Here is a 12,096-nt window from a genome sequence, read left to right as displayed (position 1 = left end):
CCTCCTTGTGCTTTTTTTTTTGTTTGTTTGGTTTGGTTTTTTTCTTTTAAAGCTTTATTTATTATTATATGTAAGTACACTGTAACTGTCTTCAGACACACCGGAAGAGGGCATCAGATCTCATTACAGATGGTTGTGAGCCACCATATGGTTGCTGGGATTTGAACTCAGGACCTCTGGAAGAGCAGTCAGTGCTCTTAGCTGCTGAACCATCTTTCCAGCCCCAGGTTTGTTTTTTTCAAGACAGGGTTTCTCTGTGTAGTCCTGGCTGTCCTGGAACTCACTCGGTAGACCAGGCTGGCCTTGAATTCAGAGATTCACCTTCCTCTGCCTCCCAAGTGCTGGGATTAAAGGTGTGTGCCACCATGCCCGGTGCTCGGTAAGGAAATAAGAAGGGATGAAGGGATGCTGGTGAGGCAGGGATGGGGGCTCCGTGACCCTTTCAATTGCTTCCTGCTGTGTGGTGGCATCAACATCTTCTGGGGACCCAAGAAAGCTGGGATGCTGACCAAGTCCTGGGGCTAACTGAATTGAAACTGTCTGGGAACTGTCTGGGAATTTTGAGGGAACACTTGAAACTGGCAGGTTGCTGGAACATATATATTAGGGGCAGAAGATAAAGTTAAATAGTTTAGAGGCAGAGGCAGGCGGATTTCTGAGTTCGAAGCCAGCCTGGTCTAGAGTGAGTTCCAGGACAGCCAGGGCTACACAGAGAAACCCTGTCTCGAAAAAACCAACCCCCCCCCCCAAAAAAAAGTTAAAGAGTTTAGGGAATGTTAAAAATTTAGGGTATACATTTGAAACGTCTAGACCCACGCTCCTGACAGTCAAGGGGAGGGAAGTCCTGTGGCCCGCGCAGTCTTCTCTCCAGGAAGAAGACACGCGGACACTAGGATCCTTCTGCAGCAACGTTTACTGCCCTCTTCCAGAGGGAAAAAGGGCCGAGCCAATAATCAGCACTGCTTATATACACCACAGTGCGGTGTGTTCGCCCACAGTGCATTGTGTCTGTCCATGATTGGCTGTTTGCTCATCACCCCACGTGACGCCCTGGGATGGGCCGTGACTCAGCGTCTTTTCACTCTATGCACATGCGCAAACAGTTCTCTATGCACATGTGCAAACAGTTGTTTACCAGGAGTTACAGCGGAAGTAGGCGCCATCTTGTCATGGCGAATGCCTCTCCCGCTCGACCGCTCTCCACAAAGTCCCAAGACCAAGGGAAGAGGGGTAGAGATCCCACGCTCAGGAATAGGCCGTAGGCAGGAAGCTGTTGGTTGACATGGGTGGTGACTTGGAGTCTATTTGACCTGTGAGAAGTATTCACACAATCCAAGTTGACATCATGAAGCTGTCATAAATTTCTTATTTCTAAAGAGAGGATAAACTTTCAGATATGTTAGCATTACCACTGTTTGCAGTCTGTACTGAAATCCACATTGTAGAAAAGGCAGTAAACTCACGCCTTTGAATCATAGTAAAAGTTTGGGAGCCCCCAAATTATCCTGAGTTAAAAAGAATGAACACACTTTTCTCTATCCAAAAGATTGAGTATATATAGATTGCACAGAGATGTTTTTAGCACATGGAGAAGTGTCTTTAAGTCTATAGTTAGAAGACAGCCAAAGGAAATTTAAATTTTTGAGCTTATGACTATAATAGTAGTAAGTGCTTAAAAATAGCACAGAGAGGGAATGAAATCTGAGCTGCTTTTTATTTTTTTATATGCCTTAAATCACATTCTAAAAGCATTATACATTGCATCTTGAAACATCTTGGACCCTTTATAACTTTAAACTTTAAACTTTTTAAAATCCAATTATTTAACATGAGACATGGTTGCTTGATAATTAAGAGCAGTCACTATAAAGCAAATTCCTTTAAATAAAAGAATAGCAAAATTTTACTTTGAAACTTGTTTTGTGAGTTTATCTCTTTTTAGAGTCTGGCAGAAAGGTAAACTGTTTCTAGGCCTAGGAACTTCGGCCTGTGGCCTGATTTTTGCACATGAAAAGAACTGGGAAGGAGCTGAAGCCTTGGGAAACTGGTCTGCTTGCTGATCTTAAAACTGGTTCCTCCATCAACATCCTCAGAGATCAGAGAAGGGTAAATTATAGCTGGAAGTATAATCTAAATGTCTAACAAAGCTATTAAAAAGACAGCCATCCCCATTGCCTAGGCCAGGTTACTTTGGGCTCCTGTGGTCTCCATAGCTTTGTTGGGGGCAGTAGTTGTAGGTTTTCGGCTATCATGGCAGGACAGCATTTAATCTTTAGCTGTTAAACAGAGCAGCATGACCTTTGTCAGACCCAGCTCTGAGATGTTTCCTGTAGAGGAACTTGGGACACTTGGTTTGACCAGACAAGTAGGGCAACCAATCCCCAAAAGTCCAGGTTGTGCAGAGTCCTGGTGGCAGGTGAGGCATGAGGCAGTTTTCCCCAGTAGTTAGTGTTAGCACAATTCAGGTGGAGTCTTCGTGCCCGTTTGGTGTTTGGAGACCATCAGATTCCCATTAATAGGGGGCCTGTCTACTATAGGAGACTTAAATAGTTAAATGCCATATACAGCAAATCTCTGAAGAGTTTGAGGATCATTTATCTATTAAGTATGTCAGATTTTAGGCTTAACCTTGAAAATGTATACAGGAGGCTAAATAATTACTAGGGGGCTGGAGAGATGGCTCAGCAGTTAACAACACTGATTGTTCTTCCAGAGGCCCTGAGTCCAATTTCAAGCAACCACATGGTGGCTCACAATCATCTGTAATGGAACCTGAAGCCCTCTTCTGGAGTGTGTGATGACAGCTACTGTGTACTCATGTGCATAAAATAAATACAATATATATATATATATATATATATATATATATATATATATATATATATACAATGTGTATATATATAACTTGTTACTAAATAAACAGTTTATAAATTCATGGCTTTTATAAGGTTAGGATTTTTACAGCTTTATTCCTGTTAAGTTTGAACTTTAAAATTTGAAGATGTAATTGAAAATCCTTTAGCATTAAAAGAAACCTTAATGAAGTAATTCTTTTTACAGTGCACCATTATAGACTGTTATAGTTTCTTGTATGCCTTAGTTTATCCAAATAGCTAAAGGTTAAGAAAGTGAACAAGGTGGGCAGTGGTGGCTCACGCCTTTAATCCCAGCACTTGGGAGGCAGAGGCAGGCGGATTTCTGAGTTTGAGGCCAGCCTGGTCTACAGAGTAAGTTCCAGGATAGCCAGGGCAACACAGAGAAACCCTGTCTCAAAAAACCAGAAAAAAAAGAAAAGAAAAAAAAGAAAGTGAGCAAAGGCAAAGGAGCTAGACAAGTATCACTGTGAACCTGATCGGACCTTAGGAATGTATAAACCTTGATTATCAAATATACCTGATTTACCAAACTTAGAGTTACTTATCTAAATTCTCTAGAAGCCTAGTGTTGAACAGTTATCAAAGATATAAAATATTTTAGAGATGTGTTATTTCCTTAGTTTAAAAAGAGATACAATAACAAACTGAAAGCTCATCAGGACTGAGAAGTTTATAATTGTTGCCTTATATTAGTTAGTCACTTTAAGAGGGTGAAGTCACATGGCATGCTCCCCCCTCCCCCATAACCTCGGTAAAGAAGGCTGCCAGCCCTGTGGTTGCTTACTTATTGAGGAAGGTTATCTGCCAAGTTGGAGGACAGCCACATGCTTGCTATTTAGAAACATCTATTTTTTTCTAAACAAGAGTTGAGTCTAAGTAACATGTACGTACAGTATTTTCTAGACAAAAGTTGCTAGTATGTGATCATTTATCTATTGTAGCAAATTAAAATTATCTATCGTAGATTTTAATTATAAGCCTTTTGTTATAAGTTTAAAGCCGAATTTTGTTACAGACTTTATAGATCCTTAACCATAGTCAATGCATTTACAAATCCTGAGATAGAGTTTGCAGTATAGTCCTAAGAGATACTTTTGAGAGCAGACTTCAGAGAAATAATTTAGATAAAAGATTTTTAAGAGTGGGAAGTAGAACCTTAGAGATAAGAGACTTTGGGATCATTTGTTGAGGCAGAATTTGTTACAATCTTTGAGAATTTGGAAATCAAGGTTGCCAATTTTTGGACCCTGATTTGTACTGAGGCCATGTAGTGATAAAATCTGATTCGTGGAGGAAGAGGGAAAGGGTCACAAAATGACACCCTGCAGGTGTTCCTGTAAGCTCCAGGAGGAGGCTGAGAGCTGAAGAGGTAGGACTGCAAGTTAGAGTCAGAGATAGCCAGGAGAGAGCTGGAGAGAGCTGGAGTGAAGGGAGCTGTCCTGCAGCCAACTGCAGGAGCCAGAGAAGCACATAGCTGTCCCCATGGAGGGCACAGCAGGGCAGAGGGAAGCTGTTGCGGAAGAATTGGACTCTAGAATTTGGAATCAGATCCACAATAGATCTGTAGACACCTTTGCGCGGGTGTGGGGTGTAGGGAGTGGGGTAGAGGGTGGGGGTGGGGTTAGATGGGCAGCTGGGATCGGAGCCTAAGCTGCAAGGTAGTACTGGTGTGTGCAGCTGCAGCTGGCCTGCTCCTTCGCTTTCTCTGCTCCCGCTAGGTCCTGCTCTTGCTCCCACTTTGCAACCAACTTAAGATCCATCAACCATAGCTTAAAGACAGGACTTTTACACGTGGTGAGGGGGTGGGGAGAACTATGAGGCAAAACCAAACAGGGGTTGGAGTTTTCCCTTCCCCCATTGCTTGGCCACATTTGGATTGATTATCTAAGGGCTATGGAGGCCAAATTCAACTGCAAATTTGGATAAGTTTAGAGGTCCTTAAATTGGGCGCTAGGTGTAGCGGTCAGAGGTTCTCTGAGAGGTATCATAAAGGCCAATCCAGAGGTACAGATGATGCAGTTCTTATGGTTGATGTAGAGGGGAGGTCCAAGCCCTGATGTCCAAGGCATCCCTAGCCCCCAGGGGGGCCAAAAGAGGAAGGCAGAAGCTGTTGAATGCGCAAGCAGTTAAATGGGGGTCAGGGCTTAGCCTGGTTAAGCCTGAGGACAGACTCTGTGCCTAGTACCAAGGCTTTCAAATGAAGCCAAAAGGTGAAAACCAAGCTCAAAAATGAAGCCTCACCAAGGGAAAAGGTCAGAGGTGGGTACTAAATGTCCCAAGAGTACTAGAGACTCGGGAAGCATTTGAACCGACAGAGGGATCACCAACTGCCTGTAAAGGATGGAGGGCCAAGGTGAGTCTGTTGCAGGCAAGCCTGAGATAAGAGATAGGGTCCCAGTGTGGCTTAGACCTTCCCCCAAGCACACACCCACACACTGGAATATTCTCCTGAGTCACAGGCACTAATGTTTATGCAGCCAAGTACCTTGGCAGGTCACACCACACTGCAGATCCCATGCAAGAGATTTAGGGGAAGTGGGGATCAAAGGACCAGCTCAGAGTGGGACAAGAGAAAGGGTCAGAGAGAGGCAGACAGAAGTGGAGAGAGCAAGAGAGTGGGCCATGATCCTAAGGACCTTTTAAAGGGTACACGTGCTGCATTTGGCAGCTGGTGATGATGTAGCTTCTAGTGCTGAGTCACTGAAGGCTGACTGGAGCTAACAAAAACAAAGTAAAACTCAGTTAATGGACACTTGACCCTCGTGAAATCGTAATCTTTACATTTGGGTTGTTTGCTTATTATCTACAACTGTCAAGAGCATCCTATGTCAGATTGTGCTTTTCTATAGTATCAGAATTTACTGAATAATAAAAATTCATAAAGTACACAGATTTTGTTGTCAGCAATTTGCCAAGCAACACCGTTTTCTTTGATATTGAGCAAATAGAACACATAGTTTTGCTCCAACCTTAATTACTAATATTAACTCTCAGATATCTTACACATAACATAGTAAATAACTCTACATGGCTCTCTATGTATACATACGTAGGTTTTGAATGACCACAGAGGGTTAAAGAGGCCACAGCAGAATTCAAGGGGTTTTACATGCCAGAGGCTGGGAAGTTGATAAAAATGCATCAAGAATCCCCTTACACACACACACCAGGTGTCAGATGGGGGCCATCACCATCCCAGTGCTAGGCTAGGTGCCCCTTCTTTATGAGGTACAGGTGAAGCAGTTGTTCCTTCTCCCAGATTGGCTCTTTGGCCTGGTTTTTCTGAGATGATTTTTGTACCTGGGCTTCTATAGTCCCTGTTACTATGATAAATATATAGGGTGGTATCCATACTATTTTTAGGAATATGTGGTTAAAGTCTGTGCTGTTAACAAATGTGCTGATGGTACGCAGACATGGCTCATCGACTAAGAGCGCTTGTAGAAGACCTAGTTCGGTTCCTAGGATCCACAACTCTGGGATTCAATGCCATCTTCTGCCCTCTGCAGGCCCCAGGCATGCATGTAATGTATAGACATGCAAGAAAACCAACAGCAACAGTAAATATGCTACATTGGGTGTGGTGGCACAGGACTGTAGTTCCAGGTACTTGGAAGGCTGAGGCAAATATCAAAAAGTAAGTTCGAGACCAGTCTAGTCAACTTAGTGAGCCACTGTCTTAAATAGTAAAAGAGGCAGGGGTGAGAGTGAGGAGGGCTAGGGATGTGACTAAATGGCAGACTACTTGCCTCATGTAATTCAAGCCACTGACTGTACTAACTCCATGCCCAGAGACTGAAGTTATCTGGGGAGAATTGCATTTGCTCTAACCATGTACATTTTCTCTTACCATTATTTGCTTCTCCGCATGGCTGTGAATGTTTGTCCCTGTGTTTCCTGCCTGAACTACTTTGTAATTTGAATTCAAAGCCTTTCCCTGGTTCTCACTCACAGATCCATTACTAGACACAGGCTTTGGCTCAGGAATTGGGCTATTACCTAAGCACAAGCAACACATTGTGACGAAGTTCATTGAGGCTGCCAGGAAAGGAGCCCATACCTTCTTTAATATAAATGTATACAGTAAAGTAACACAGTGGCTGTATTTCTTTTTTGTTTGTTTGTTTAAAAGATTTATTTATTTATTTTATGTGTATGAGTACACTGTATCTGTACAGATGGCCGTGAGCCATTGTGTGGCTGCTGGGAATTGAACTCAGGACGGCCCCACTCGCTCCGGCACAATACAGATACACCAGAAGAGGGCGTCCGATCTCATTACAGGTGAGCCACCATGTGGTTGCTGGGATCTGAATTCAGGACCTTCTTCCTTCTTCAGAAGAGCAGTCAGTGCTCCTACCTGCTTGAGCCATCTCACCAGCCCTGTGGCTATAATTCTTTATCCTAGCTAGTTCACCAATAATGACACAGAGAGACCATATAACTTATTTTCAAGTTTCACCTCAATACCTGGAAAGTCTAATGATCTATCTTAACTCACTAAGCTAATCTGGCTACCTCCAGCCAACATCCCTATAATGCTTGCATTTAGGATCTCCCATTCTTCAGCTGAACTCTGATAGACTCCTTTCTCCTTGTGGCTCAGTGTGACTCCTGTCTCTTTCCTTCCCTTGGCTGGTCGAAGTTCCACCCTATTCTACTTTCTGCCCAGTCATTGGGTAATCAACTTTTATTGACAAGGCAGAGAATAAGTAGTAAGAATTTATTTACACAAACCTGAGACAGGAGATTCTTGATATAAACATTACAATGCAGTGTCTGGACTGAAACAATATATAAAGGCAGAGAAATCACCATTTGAATAACACACGAGGAGAAGCTTAGTGCACAAAAACATTCTTCCTCTGCAACCTGCAGAGACTGGAACCTAAGGCCCTTGAGTTATGCCACAGGGCTGAGCTTGGAGTAGCAGGATTCCCTCTTACCCATGGAAGAGTGAAGACTCTGGGAGACAGAGAAGTCAGAAGCCAGCCTCACCCATTCTCTGTAAAAGTTTCATCTTGCTATATGAGCCAACAAATTCTCTTTACAGGGTTTAATAAAAACACTGTACCTTGAGCTGGCTCAGCAGGTAAAGGCATTTGCTGCGAAGCCCAACCACCTGAGTTTGATTCCCAGATCCCAGGAGGTGGAAGGAGAGAATGAACTCCTGGAAACTGTCCCCTGACCTCCACATGTGGGCCATGGCATGCTTCTGTGCTCACACGTACATACATAAGCATGTAATAATGATAACAATAAACTATATAAAGCCACTGGTTCAGGCTCTGCACTGTGCTTAACAGACCAAACCAAAGTGACATTACACTGAAGCTCCAACCACCGCTCCAAAACTAAATTATTAAACCATCTGAAAAAAGTGAAGCTATGGGGAGAGGTAACAAAAGTACCAAAAGGTCAGTTTTGGTTGTCATGGTGAGAAGTGCCCCCTCAGCTTCAAGTTTAGAAGGAAAGCATTTTTTTTTCTTTTATCTTTTGGTTTTTCGAGACAGGGTTTCTCTGTGTAGCCCTGGCTGTCCTGGAACTCACTCTGTAGACCAGGCTGGCCTGAAACTCAGAAATCCACCTGGCTTTGCCTCCCAAGTGCTGGGATTAAAGGCGTGCGCCACCACTGCCCGACAATTTTTTTTCAACCTCTCTGTCTATAAAACCAATTGGCTCTGGTTAAGTCATCAAAATACTCATTCATTTTTTATTATATTATTATTATTATTGTTTGTTTGTTTTTGAGACAAGGTCTTTCTGACCAGCCCTAGCTAACCTGAAACTCACTACGGTTAGTTCTCATTATAGCCAACAGGGCTATAGACAGGGCTAGCCTCAAATTTACCTGCCTTGCTTCCTGAATACTGGGACTAAAGGCATGCACCACTACACCTGGCTCATTGTTTTTAAAGAAAGAGTCATTGCCAAATTTATTCTAGAATTACAAACAAATTTGTTGTTGAAAAGTCATTTAGGTCTTTAAAAGTGCTGCAGTTATGTTTGACAACAGTTTATACCAATTTATGACCTTCCTTCCCTTCCCTTTTTCTTTTCTTATAGCCTATGGTGGCCTTGAAATCACAGAGTTCCTCCTGCCTCCACCTTTTAAATGCTGGAATTACAGATTTACACCACAATGCCTGGCTCAGTTTGAGAGTACATGTGCATGAATGTGTATACATAAGTGTGTGTGTGTGTGTGTGTGTGTGTGTGTGTGTGTATGTGTGTATTTGGTATGAGGCTTGAACCCAAGACCATGTGCATGCTAGGTAGGTGCTCTAATACTGAGCTACATCCCCACCCCTGTGTTTCCTGTGTTGTAATTTTCATCAGAAGGATGTAACTGAAGAGAGGTGGAGGGACCACTCAGTGGATAAGACCACTGGATGCTCTAACAGAGGTCCCAGATTTAATCCCTGCACCTACATGTTGTGGTTTACAACCATTTGTAACTCCAGCCCCAGGGGACCCAATACTGTCTTTGAGCTCCTGTGAGAACTGCACGTAAGTGATTCACAGACATGCTTGCAGGCAAATCATCCATACACATACAAAATTAAAAGACTGTAACTTATACTTCTAATAATTTCTGCCAGTGGTTAAACAGCTCAGACACTGTCTAGGTCAGCAGTTCTCAACCTTCCTAATGCTGTAACCCTTTGATACAGTTCTTCTTGTGGTGATCCTCAACTATAATATTATTTTCATTGCTACTTCATAACTGTAATTTTACTACTGTTATGAATTGTAGTGTAAATATTTTTAGAGATAGAGATTTGCCAAAGGGGTCACAAATCCAACTAGCTGAGAACTACTAGTCTAGACAGCTTGAGCAAATGATTTGTGTCCTTGAAATAGCCTTAAAGACAAATGTGATTATTAGGTATGATGCACAGCTAACCCCTCATTAGGACTCATTAGTTGGTAGAACTAGAAGTAAGTCTTAATGAAATCTGAAGAAGACTAAAAACTCCAAAAGTCAGCGCCTGAAGATAGGGGTGCCCAGGAAAGGCTTCGAAGTGGGGCTTTCCAGGCTGGTCAGAGGACTGTGCCTGGACACCAAAGTAGAATGTTTTGATGAGAAAGAGAGAATCTGGAAGAAATTTGGGGTGAGATAGCTCTCCAAAGGCAAATGTTTCATGCTGCTGCCCTCCAGAGGCCATTGCATGCCTCTGAAATAGAGATGTGTGACACCCACTCACAGCAGACAGGGCACCCATTTCAGACCAAGGGTCAGATACCACCAAAGTCCAACCTGGTGAACCAATGAGGTTTTGTTTTGTTTTGTTTTGTTTTGTTTTAACTTTTCAAGTAAGTTTATTTGAAGCAAAATAAACTACTGCTAAGAAACTTTATGAAAGTTCCATTTCAAAAGGGTCCAAAAGGGGAATTAACTGCTATGAATTCTTTGCATTCAGGGTGTCAAAGATGCAGCCTGTAAAGTGTGATGACAAATTCATGGGTGAGAAAGCATGTAGACAGAAGTATTCCTATGGCAGAATATCTACAGCACTACTTTCAATGAAGTGCTTCTTTGAGGTTTTTGTTTTTGTTTTGTTTTGTTTTGTATTTTAATGTGCATTGGTGCATGGAAAGTCTTGCTCAATATAGTTTACACATTTCACTGGGCAGTGGTCGTGCATGCCTTTAATCCCAGCACTTGGGAGGCAGAGGCAGGGGCAGATTTCTGAGTTTGAGGCCAACCTGGTCTACCGACTGAGTTCCAGGACAGCCAGGACTACACAGAGAAACTCTTCTCAAAAAACCAAAATAAAATAAAATAAAATAAAAAATAAAAATAAAAAAATAATTTACATATTTTATACAGATCTTAAAATGTCAGAGCATAAAGAGGATTGGTGGCATATGCCTGCGATCCCAACACCAGAGAGCTGGTGGCTGAAGAATGTCATGACTTTGAAGCCAGCCTGGGATATGTAGGGAGTACCCAGCTAAGGGAATACCTAGCTAGGGACTACAGAGTAAGAATATGCCTGAAAAAGAGGAGTGGTGAGAGCCATCTCCCTGAATGCTCTGTAGACTGGTCTTGTTCCCCCCAGACTCCCAAATCCCAGAGTCATCCCGGAAAGTGATGCAAAGCAGGAAGGGGAGGCTGGATTGTCCAGCCCACTTTGTCTCTGGAAATGCAGGCCGGTAGCCCAGGTTTGGCAAGGCTATGGGTTTCTGCAGGCCAGAGCCAAATTCAGGGGTTACAGTGTGGGCTGCTATTAGGCACAATGGGCTCTAGGGGGCAGCAGCATGAAGCATTTGCTTTTGGAGAGCTACAGACTATAGGTATTGTGTCTAGCCTCACTACTCAGTATTTAATGAAATACCCTGGGAATAATACAAGCATAAAGGTCTCAGCAATAACCTTCTAGAATTGCAAGAAATTCAATAAGTCCTTTGAAAGATACTGCCCCAGACCCAGCATGACGATGCACGGCCGTGTTATCCTAGAATTTGGGAGATGGAGGTGGGAGGATAAGGAAGGAATTCAAGGCCAGCCTGAGAACATGACCCTGTTTCAGAACCCCACTACACAGAAATGCAAACAACAACAAAAAATTGCAAAGCAGACATCTCACTAGAATAAGCAGATATCACAAACGAGCTGCCCTTGCTCAAAACATTGTAAGAAGGTTAGTGAGATAGACACTCATCCCAGACAGGGTGCCAAAACCAAGGTACAGACGCCACCAAAGTCCAACTCGGTGAACCAATGAGGTTTGGTTTTTTTGTTTGTTTGTTTGTTTTGTTTTGTTTTTGTTTTTAATGTGCATTGGTGTTTTATGTGCTTGTGTGCCTGCGTGAGGGTGTCAGATCTCCTGGAACTGGAGTTACAGAGAGTTCTGAGCTCCCATGTGGGTGCTGGGAATTGAATTCCAGTCTCAAGGGGAGCAATTAGTCTCTTAACTGCCGAGCCATCTCTCCAGCCCAACCAATGAGTTTTATTGGGGGTGACTAACCAGGGTATGGGTGAGGGGTCACTTACAGGAGTAGAAATAACTCAAAGACAGCTGCATCACCAAAACCCATCCTAGCACGGGTGATAGCTCATAAAAGCTGGGAACCTGGAACACATTGCTCAGCCTGCAGGCAGCCTAGCAGGTTGGAGAGAGTCCTTCCCACTCTCCGTTGGTGTTAAACCTCATCTGGCAAGCTCAGCTGGTCTTTTTTTTTTTTTTTTTTTTTTTTTTTTTTTTTTTTTTTT

The sequence above is a fragment of the Mastomys coucha genome, unplaced genomic scaffold, assembly GCF_008632895.1.
Source record: "Mastomys coucha isolate ucsf_1 unplaced genomic scaffold, UCSF_Mcou_1 pScaffold23, whole genome shotgun sequence".
Lineage (NCBI taxonomy): Eukaryota > Metazoa > Chordata > Mammalia > Rodentia > Muridae > Mastomys > Mastomys coucha.
This window is presented reverse-complemented; position numbering follows the sequence as displayed.